The sequence below is a fragment of the Vidua chalybeata genome, chromosome 2 (genome assembly GCF_026979565.1).
Source record: "Vidua chalybeata isolate OUT-0048 chromosome 2, bVidCha1 merged haplotype, whole genome shotgun sequence".
Taxonomy (NCBI): Eukaryota; Metazoa; Chordata; class Aves; order Passeriformes; family Viduidae; genus Vidua; species Vidua chalybeata.
In genome coordinates this window covers 26,613,327-26,625,056 of record NC_071531.1, presented here as the reverse complement: position 1 = coordinate 26,625,056, position 11,730 = coordinate 26,613,327, and positions in this window count along the sequence as shown.

Here is an 11,730-nt window from a genome sequence, read left to right as displayed (position 1 = left end):
CTAATTTTTATACTGAAGCCTTCCTGCCACATCCCAGATGTTAATAAAATTGGAAATGAGCTGCACCAAGAATGCAAGGGAGACAGAAAAAACATGATGAGGGACGGTCCCTCATATCAATAAAATCTGCCGCATTTCTCCAGGCAGTGTGTAAAATATAGCGGGCACATAATCCACGCGGCAATAAAAGGCTGCCACATGCCTCCCAGCACCCGGGGAGCTATCATTTTCAATTAGGAACAAAAGCCTCTGGCATGTGACAGCAGCAGCAGCAAAAGAACTGAACACAGTTAAGGCAAAATTTAGTTTCATTACAGCTTGACGCCGATTACAGTTTTTTCTTTGTTTTCTCATTGAGTCCCTCTGTCATCGTATGGGAGGTAGCATGGCAGTACAGGCTTTTCTAGTGGCTTGAGCACAACAAGAAGTGGGTCGAGGAGACCCCAAAATGATATTTTTAAGACGACTGCAGCTTTGATTTTAGCTCCTTTAAGCCATCACTTTTCCTTGGGCCAAACTGTGATAATATGCATTTGAAAATCCACTCTTGGTGCCTGCTCCTTTCCCTCTGTTGACAGCATCAAGTGCTCATATGATGCAGCAATAAAATGAAGGAAGGCACACTGCCAGGCATGCCCCAGACTTAATAAAATCACAGCAAATCCAATATATTAGTCAGAACATATCTCTTTCATGTCTCACTTAAACCTCCATTGTACACTAATAAGTATAACTCAGTTTTTACCTCAGGTTTTCAGAAGCTGATCAGTTACAATATTGTTTTGCATTTATTAAAGTATTTCTTATGTTTTTAAATTAATACATTCTGCAACCTAGTTCTATATAGTTCAATTTTTTAAGTGTGTCAAATTCATATTTTCTCCTTCTCTTTTCCTTTTTCCAAATATTTAAAAAGTCTTTTCAACACAGGGAGAGAGATGTGAACTCAGATCAGCCTGACCCTGGCTGAGGCCACCCCATAGTTTTGTATGCTTTTCTTGGGTTTTAGTCTGGGCTCAGCAGGAGCTGAGGGACACAGGGAGAAATGGATTGGCTGGCAGGGCTGCTCCAGCACCTGGGGGATGCCCAGTGAGGGTGCAGCTCTGGCCCAAGGCCAACGCACTGGCAACCACAGAACCATGAGTGCCAGCCATGGGGAGGGCAGAGGCCACCCCTCTGCCACCAGACCCAGAGCCCCAACAAGGTCTGCAAGTAAGCCCATGGTTATTCTTCATCCACTGGTGGGTCCTGCTGTGCTCTGCTTCTGCACCACTGGATTTTTCCTTCCTCCTGTTCAGCACATTTCTATCCCCCATCCCTTGTGGTCCCAAAGTTACTGCAACTCCAAGCCTTATTGAAGACCATGGGACCTGTGAAGCCTGTACAGACACAAAGCAGACCAGCATGTCCACCAGAAACAAGGACAGAAGAGCTCCTGGCTGCTAATGTTTTTACCCAGCTCTTGTGAAAATATAAGGATAGAAAAACATTAAATAAGTGCTCTTCCTGCTCTAATCTGCCATTTGGAGAATGATAATATTTTATGCATCCAGTGCAAAATGCTTTACCTCTGAAGCAATGGATATGTATGCACAGACTCACCCATGTAAAATTGCCCACAGCCCTGGCTCTTATCACCTGCTCAATTTTTGTGCAAGCCTAAAGGGAGCTCCAGCCCTGAGACAGCAATTACCATACTTATCCCATGGCTTACAAAATGACAGAAATTGAGTTTTTGATAGGTGCTCACATTAGGCCCAGAAAGATTATTTTCTAGCACTCCTGGCCACAGGGAAATGTCCTTGTTTCACAGCTAAACCATGAACAGAGATCCCAGGGCCCATGTGGATCATAGAATCACAAAATATCCTGAGTTGGAAGACACCCATAGGAATCATCAAATCCACCTCCTGGCCTCACATAGGACAGCCCAAGAATGACTCCCTGTGCTTGAAAGTGTTGTCCAGTAACTCTGTCAGGCTAGGTGCTGTAACCACTTCCCTGGGAAGCCTATTCCAGTGCCCAACCATCCTCTGGGTGAAGAACCTTTTTCTAACATCCAACCTAAACCTCCCCTGACATAATTTCAGGTCATTCCCTCAGATCCTGTCACTGATCACCAGAGAGAAAAGATCAATGCCTGCCCCTCTGCTTCCCCTTGTGAACATGCTGCAGGAAGCTATCAGGTCTCCCCTCAGTCTCCTCTTCACTAGGCTGAACAAACCAAGTGACCTCAGCCAGGGAAGAGCAGGGAATAAGGTTTAAATCCCCTCCCCCTCCATACTACAGCTTCTTCCACTTTGAAGTTTTAATCACTGAGGCTTTTTGGTAAGTGTCCCTGGCTGGGCTGTTACCATGCCACTAAATAAATACACTACCATACAGATAGTCTGGAATCTCCAAGCACCAGAAAAGGCTAAAAGTTCTCTCTGATATCAACAGTTCCAGTAGAGCTCTCTACCCATTGCATCAGGGTTCCAGGCTGGGTCAGGAGGGATTGGAGAGCCCCCATTCCTCAGGGGTCCATGGGGCTAATCCAGCTGTTCACACCAGTGGCATGCAGAATGAGCCAGCTGTGCCACACTCACCAGCAGGAGCACAAGGCACAACCTCGCACCCTTGGCTGTCAGACAAGCACCCGCCACTTGTCACTGCTTCATTCCTTCAGGGCACACAGCAGAGGAGCAGTCTAGTGGAGAGCACGTGCCCTGGCGCACATCCGAGCTGATGTCAAGCTGGTGTCTTCTCATTAGTCTTTATAGGAAACAGCATGCTGCATTTGGAGCCAATATGGAGCCAGGAGGTGTTACAGCCACGAGCACAGAGAAATGATACAACGGGGCCTGAAAAGTTTACAAATCCTGCACAGTCAAAAGATAAGAATAACATGGAGAAGGTGCAAGCCAGTATTCCTGAGGAAAATAATCAAACCTCAAGACATTTCATGGAAGAGGCACTCAGAAAGCAAGGGCCAAAAAAGCAAGAAATTAAGAATGAGCATGTGCATGTGTGAAAGAGACCAAACAGAAGCCTGGAAGAGCTTTTCTCAGTGGGAATTACACAGCACTAAAAGCATGGGGTCATATTGCAGTTTTAAGGACACTCAGAGCCATATTTAATTTCCTCACAGTTGATCCTGGGATAGCACTGTCTGTGGGGATGGATGAAGAAATCCCTCCCTGCCCCCGGGCAAGAGCCTCTGCCTTGCTAAGGACCGCTGTGCAGGGGGCCACAGGCAGCCTCATCACAGCCACGTACCCCCAGAAAGGTGCCACTAGCACTGCAGAGCTTCCACCCTCCTGCTGCTTTCCTTTGGGTGCCATGGCACACAGTCCTGTGCTGCAGATATGACAGACTGTGCAGCAGTGCCTAAAAAAGTTGTGATTTGATAAAATAATGAGCAAACCCTCCCAAGCAGGACTCAGCAAACTCTTATGTTCAAAACTTTTGCAAAAGGATGGCAAATGTTACTTCTTGTCCAGGCTGCATTTGCATTACATGAACCAAAAGCTTGCAGTTAATCACCATGAGCCTGCACTGCATTCCCAGGGAAGAGGCCCACCCCTCCAGGGCAGACTGCACAGCTGCATCAGCCCTGCTGCCAGCAGCTCCCTGGCAGGCTGCAGACACTAAGGCAAGGGGATAAGACCCTTATGACCTACAAAAGAAATCACAGAGAAGCATGGAAATAAAAAGCAAGCTGGTGCTGGAATGGGAACCAACAGAGAAAGAGACACAGGTTATTTTTCTCTTTGCTAAAATGCTCAGGTTTAATCCCCAAATTCTCTGAAAATTAGCCCCAAAGTAAAAGCATCCTTTGAAAATCAGCCCATTCCCTGCTACCACCAGCTGAGCAATTGGGGCATTTATCTGAAGAGCAGAGAGGTAGTGACAGCCCTCATTTCTTTCCGTGTGAAGATGGACCAGTTCCATCAGGTCTGAAGAGGTTCCTCCAGCCACTAAGCACAGCTGAGGCTCAGGCATCCTGCAGAGCACTTGGCATGAGCAGGATGCCTTGCTGCCTAGCCCAGATCCTGTTCAGCCCAGAGCACCATCAGGATGCCCCAGGCATTAACACACAAGCCCTGAACAAATCCTCCCCAGCAGTTTGAAGGATAAACTTCACACAGCAGATGAGTGTTGAGACCACACTGACCCTCTTGTGCCAGAGAACAAAATGTTTCATTGTGTCCAGAGGAGCAGTTTGTAAAGAATGAAATGAAATTACATGTTTTATTTCACTGCGTTTTCTTCAGAAAGGAGAAAAAAAAGCTTTCTCTTCAGGGCTCTGTAGGAGCCAGGACTCAAGTCTTGCCTTTGACAGAAAGAGGAAATACTATTCCTGCCACTGCTGAATCTCAGCTGGTGAACTTTTTTCTTCCATTGTCTCTAATATTCACTGCAACAGAACTACTCTTGTCCTACTGTCCCTCCTCAAGAGGATCAGACATCACCCACTCCAATACCAAAAGAAATCACATCGGAAATCCCAGATGGAAGTTCTTTCTTTTAAATAGGGAGTTTCTTGTTGTCTTACCTGGTTATAGCTGCACTTTTAATCTCTACTTTGATCTACTTCCAAACCCATCCTCAGACACCACAGGAAGCAGTGAGCATCTGCACAGTGCCTGACAGAGCCAAGGTGCCTTCCAGCTCTAGTGTCAACACAGCAGGACAGGGACATCAGCTGTGCACTTTTTACTTTGAAGGGTACTTTTTGGATGTAAACCACTGAGTATATTACCAAAGAGCATTCTTTTCAACCTAGGTAATGCACATTTTCAGCTTTAAGGCTGAGAACCTTCACCAGATTTAGTGAGCAAGCGGCTAAAATCAAAGAGGAAGGATATACTGTTATGTCTAGAATTAAAAGAAAACAAAAATCTGCAACGATAAAATACACTGTTAAACTGGTTTAAATCAAAATAATCTCTTGTGTGTTTGACAACTAAGATGAGACAGAAAAATCTCAAGTCTTCTACATCCAAGCTTTAGAACATACTGTATCAAACTCCCCACCTTAGGAAGGTCAGGGTTTTCCACGCCCACCCCAGCCGCTCTCCTCTTTGCCCCTGGGTTGCTCATGCTGAAAACCTCATCCCTGCCAGACAGCTTTTACATCCCACGCTGCTGAATCCTTCCTGCCACTCCACTCTCACGGAGTACAAACTGCCTGAGGATTTCCATTCTGGCTGCTTCTGAGGAGTAAAATCCTGACAATCCTTTAATGTTCGCTTTATAAAGTGAGGCTTTCACAGCTTTCCTTTGCTTGGGGGTTTGTTTTTATGGTTAAACATAATTTTTGGCTGGCAGCAGGACATACATTCAGGAGCTCCATCATCTCTGGGGTGATCACGTAGCACCCCTCACTGGCAGCCTCCATAAAAGAGCCTGTAAAATACAAAGAGAAGAAATAAACCCAAAAATGTACCAAATAGAAGATCCAGAGAAACCCAGACTGACAGCAACCACAATATACCTTCCCCTCCTAATTTCAAAGAAATTACATTTCCAAGACAATTGTAATCTTTTTTAAAAACCATTCTTTCCTGCAAACAGATCTGGTTTTTCAAAACACAGAAGTCCCAAATATCTTATCTACTTTTTTTTTTCTGTGAAGCTACATGAAAACACTTTATTTAAAGAATCCTTTTAGTAAGTCATTAACTGGGTTCCAACTATCAAAGGTGAGCAGATTAAGGATGATACGAAAATACACATTCAGAGGACACTTCAGTTGGTATGTCTCTTACATTTGCCATATTTACAAGATGAGGGATAATTTTGTAGTCTTCGTGCAGTCTTGACTAAATGCTGGCCAGAGTAAAATTAATTTTTTTGAAATCACACACATCTGTAAATTCCTCTGCAGTTTTGGATGGCCTGCTTGCCATTTTTAGTAATTTCAACTTCATGTCATATCAAGCACGAAATACTTTCTTTTTCCTATCCAGTTAAAATCACCGATGCACCTGCAACCTCCGAGGCTGCACAAGGCAGCGCCCAGAAACTTCTGCATGTGGGTTTTGTCTTTCTTTTAAGAGAGCAGAGAATTTATTGCTTCAGGTATTACATTCTGAGATATGACATCTGTATTATTGCACCTTATAAAAATTTTAAAGCTATAAATAATCTTTTAGAAGTACATAGGGATTCTATGGGCTTTTTTTAAAAACATCCTATCCAGGCAAATTTCCAAACAAGGCTTTCAGCAACAGGCATATTAGGCTGTAATTCCTTTATCTGCCTACTTAAAGTGACAGCAACCTCAACCAACCGTTTGCAGCAATTGTTAACTCACAGCTTGCAATACACTATCTTTACTTTTTGATCCAGTAAGTTCTGCCAATATACAAACTCCACTACATCATCCCACAGAACTCTCAAGGAACACTCCTGACCTTGCAGGCACAGAACAGCACATTCAAAACGCACAACTGACATGCAAGCCCTTACTGGGGCAATCTGCTGTGCCACCCACCATAACTGCATTTCACTTACCAAGAATGTTATCAGCAGTGCCCTTTAGTTTCTGTGATCATATTTTCAATTACTAGATTAATAAACTGAACTATTTTTAGCCCTACCAAAACCAGAGCAGTGAGGTCAAAGATGAGCCTGAGGTCTGATTGAGACAGGAGGTTACAAAAGGCTTTCTGGCAAGCACCAGTTCCCAGGGCCAGAGTTCTGCCTCCCAGAAACAGAGGTTTGCGGTGGAGTTTGTTAGAAGTGTTTTTTCTATTGTATTTTTTTAACTTCTGACTACTCCAGAGCCTCCAAGAAGTCACACATAAAACAATTGCCTTCCCAAAGATCACTGTCATTCAGCAACCAGAGAAAGCCCTGACCTGTAGGAAACTACAGGAAATATATTCACAAATTATTTCAGAATGTGAAGAGTTTTAAACCCAGCCCCTTGCTCTGCCAAACTTGGAGAAGCAATTTGAAATGAGCTTTCTCACATTTCAGCCAATGAACTTGTCCACCAGGCTAAGGAATTTTTGAGAAACTATATTCATACTGGAGCAATGGAGCAAAATCTGACATGAACTTAAACTTGGAATTTTTTTTTTCTTTCACAATCTTTTTTTTTTCTTTACCATCTCAATAAAGCTGGAGAAGGCCAGCAAGATGGACTGACAACTCAGTACAAATTACGTATCAGGGAAGCCTCTCCTCTGATGAGGGCACACCCATATACTTCAGGTTTTGAAGATGTTAAATATGTATGTGAGCTCCTCTCTAAAACCCAAATGGCTGGGAAATCAAGATGCTACAGCATAGAGCATTGAAATTTTGCATTTAGGGAAACCAAGGTCTCATATAAACCTAATCCAAAGTAGTCAGAATTCAGAATGCATTCTCTTCCTAATGTAGATCACTTTCCACAAAAGCTCTTTTGTTTTATTTATCAGTCAAAACAACAGTAGGATTGAGATCCATGTATAAGTTTGGTGAGCAGAGGCTTGTGCTTTTCACCAGCAAAGGATGTTAGCCCAAGTACCTAGTCCATCATAGATTTCCTGCAGGACTGTAATTACACATTAAAAACTATGATGTATTTACTTCCATGGCTTATCTTCACTGAGTGGGTCCAAATTAAAAAAAAAAAAAAAATCTAAATATGCTTAAAAATCTGAGCCCTACCCACTGTGGATCTCATTTTCCAATGCAGTATCTTTTAACTTCTTAGTGTATTTTGTAAGAATAAATACAATGAAGATTGAGAAGCAGTCAGAAGATATTCTGACTTGTCTAAGAGATTTTTTCCCTTGAGAAGTAAGCATAGGCAAGAAGAACTTTGGAGACAAAATACACATGCCAATCTCAAACTCCACCAGGAGAGGCAATGGAATTATTTCTCACATGTAGGTATTCACACTGCATATTTGTACATTTTAAATTATTAGGGGTATATATTGATTTGACCTTGGGGCAAAGCTTGGATGTCATTCATCTGCTGTGAACACAGCCATAAAGCAGCACTGGTATTTTGCATTCCTCTGCACAGTGCATCAGTACTGCCTGCTGTGTTTCTAACCTGGTATGCATTCTTCAGCAGAGCCTGCAAGTCAAATGAGTCCTGTCATGTCCCATGATGTGATGGGGGTAACAAACACTTAAGGAAAGCCTGTGACAGAGTTCTGTGTGTCCTGTCTGCCTGCACACCTTGTCAGCTGGATTGGCCAAAATGCACAGGGATCGTTGTTTCCCCAGAAGCTCAAAGGACTGACCATCTTCACACTGCCAACACAAGTGGGAATGGAAGTCAGTCTCTGACTTTCCCCAGACTTACCAATGAAACCGAAGTAGAAGCCATGAAAAACAGCTGTGCAGACACCAGCACCTTCTCATCATCTTTCTAAACATGCCAATTATTCTCTCTTCTCTCCAAAGGGGTGACAACTGCTGCTTTTAAGTCGCGGGTGAAGGAGTTAAACATCTTCCAAAGAAAGGAGTAGGTCCACATCTCCACTCTGCGAGGGCACAGGTGTAAAATCTGCAGAGAGCTCTGCCCTGCTGCCTCTTCTCAGCAGGAACAATCATCCCCCCAGAAGTACGTGGACTAGTGGGGTAGTAAAGATTTCCGACTCCCAGCACAAGGGAATGCAGACACTGCAGGCAGGCACCCAGACCAAGTGATAAGCACTGAAAGAGTCTCCTGAACTGATCAGGAACCACACAGCCCAAGGCCCACTCTTAGCTAGCCTCTGTCACTTGCCATGAGTGATCTATATATCCATAGGCACCAGCAGGTGTGAGACACATCTCTCTACACTTACAAAAAAGTATGGATTTGTATATAGGAATATATCAAAATCCTTCACACTTGGATATGAAAATCAGAGAAAGGCAAATGTCTGCCAGAAGCCAGAATTTAATTTTAAAATAATTGGTTTGGTGGGCTGCTCATTTATGAAAATTGCACTTATAAACTGTGATACCCTTAAGTGCCCAGAGAGATTATTTCTTAATGATTGCAAGTACAGGTATGCCCAAAATAAAGAGATACTTAGAGATCTGTTCCCAAGACATTTGTGTAGCTCCATAAATAGTCTTTTTCAGAAAGTCTAAAGCTCACATAGTAGTCACCCAGAAATCATCCTGACACATCTCACTTGTAGTTCTCAAGAAGAAAAATATGCTATTTTCTCACACCTTTCCAGGAAGTCATTTAAAAAGACTTTGGCTCAGAATGAGGTGCAATGGTACTCTTAGGTTTTCAAATTATAAAGACTGATTCCAGCATTTTAATGCCCTAGCACATAATCAACCACATCAGCTCAGAGCTCTCACTGCACTTACTTTAATGCTGCCTTCTGTGCTTTCACCTTTGTTTCTACAGAAAATAAGTTAGTATTTTCATAATATTTGAAGAAAAAAAAAATTGTTTCTGACAAAAGAGCTACAGAATTATGGAACTGCTGATGTTGGAAGGGGCCTCTGGAGCCCACCTACACCAACCCCTCGACAAAACCAGGTTTAACTGGATGGGGCTGTTCAGGGCCAGTGACAGCTGCTCCGTGCCACGGTCCTGTCCCCAAAAGCAAGCACCACGTGCTTCGAGCGCACCCTAGCGAACATCCTGTTGAAGCTTTTTTTGTCCGCTTTAAGATCCTGCACGTTTCTGTATTAACTATCAGGGCTTTGCTGCCTTGATGCTGGGGTCTGGATTTTTAAAAATACATTTATTAAAGAAAACGTGGAGACGTAGATACCTCAGTACTTCATAAATATGCAGCTGAGTATTTTAATCATCCATGAATTACACTAAAATACTTTTTGCAGTGATTCACTGAATGTGAATTACAGAAGTCTTCACAAAGGTCTTGAAAAATTACTCATTTTTCTTTTGAGTATTCTTCCTTCTATATAAATATTATGTTGCTGCTGTTACAAGAGACTTGTGTTTCCATAAGTTAAAATCATAGATCACAGAATATCTCAAGTTGGAAGGGATCCATAAGGACTGAGCCCAAGTCTCTGCTCCTTGTAAGACTACCTAAAATTAAACTATATGACTAAGATCATATTCCAGATGCTTCTTGAACTCTGACAGGCTTGGTGCTGTTACCACTGTCCTGGGGAGCCTGTTCCAACCATGCTCCCAGCGAAGTCTTTTCCTAATATCCAATCTGAACTTCCTCTGAATTTCTGGCACTTGCTCCTGTTAATTTCCATCAGCTGGGGACTCCACAGCTCTGTAGCATATCCAGATGTCTCTGTAAGGCCTCTCTATCCTAGAGGGAGTTCACAGCTTCCCAAATTTAGTATAATCAGTAAACTTCCTTAATGTGCATTCAACTCCTACCTACGGTTCATTTATAAAAATATTAAAGAGCACTGACCCTAAAAGTGAGCCTTGGGGTGACTGACTGCCAGTCTGATGTAACCCCATTCACTGCAACTCTGTGAGCCCAACCTGTCAGCCAGATTTAAGATAAAACTCCTTACTGGTTGTGTCTTGTTACTGACAAAGTAACTTCAAATATACAGTTGTGAATAAATATAAAAAATAACCTAAAGGATTCAAAAAAACCAAAGCCTTCAGATTTGTACAGGGCATAAGTAATCTTGCAGCAGCCACTTGCAGAAAGTACCGTAACAATAAAAAGACCTTAATAAGTGGTCCTGAAACCATTACACATGTAGGATAAACCTCTCTGAAGTGTCCAATTGAAAAGCACATGGCTAAGGTAAACCACAAGGAGGCATACATGTTTTTATTTACCACCATTATTAATTCTCCACTTCCAGACAATATTGTTAGTTGCTCCTTTATAATTCTTTGAATTACATTTGACTGTCAGGCTGTGATGTGCACTTGTGCTCTTAGCTGGTATCTCATCAGTTGAGCAAACTTAAACAAAATAACAGTGGAATCTTCCCCACTGTTGATGATGATTCTCCACTGCTTAAAGGAAGCGAAAAGGAAAACCCACCTGCTCTCTTACTTTGTGCTACGTTGTTTTTGTGCTACAACTGAACAATCCCCCTTTGACTGTCACCTGCTCCAAAGACCTGCACAGGTGCCTGAACCAGTTTTGTTTTCCTGCTGAATCCTGTAGGGCCAGCACGTGCAAGTGCACAGAAACCCATCTGACCAAGACATGTGGTACCACATGTCCCTATTCATGGTTCCCAGCTGTCAAAGCACAGCACATCCTCTAGCACTAGCCAGGCACAGAGCTATCTAGGTCAAACAGTACTTAACTATTCTCAGTCTTTGTCCTCAAAGTGGCCAGACTATAGACAGCTAAATCTGTCTTTTGATGCAGTTTTGTAACACTCATCAAGAGCTGTGCTTGAGCTAACTAACATCAGCAGCTGGGATAGGACACTGGGAGATAACTGAGTGCTGACAACACGCATCATTCAATTATTACTACATTCTGTTCAAGATCACTTCATAACACTTCCAAATCACTGTAAAAATATCTTTTCCTTTCGCTATTACCTCCTTTAAGAAAAGCATATCCGTGCTTTCTAATCCAGCAAATGCAAAAAGCCCAGTCAACGGTACAAAGTCAAACAAAAAATAGTCATTCATCAAGCTACAGTTTGGTCAGGAAGAAGCAATCACAGAGCCTGGCCCTGTCTCATTTTCTTCTCTTGAACAAAGTCATATGTTGCCTGAGTGTGTGTGCTAAATGAGTGTCTCCTCTTAACCCTTTCCCTCCTATGTAACAGCTTGTTCTGTCTGTAGGGACAACTGAATTAGCAGTTTGA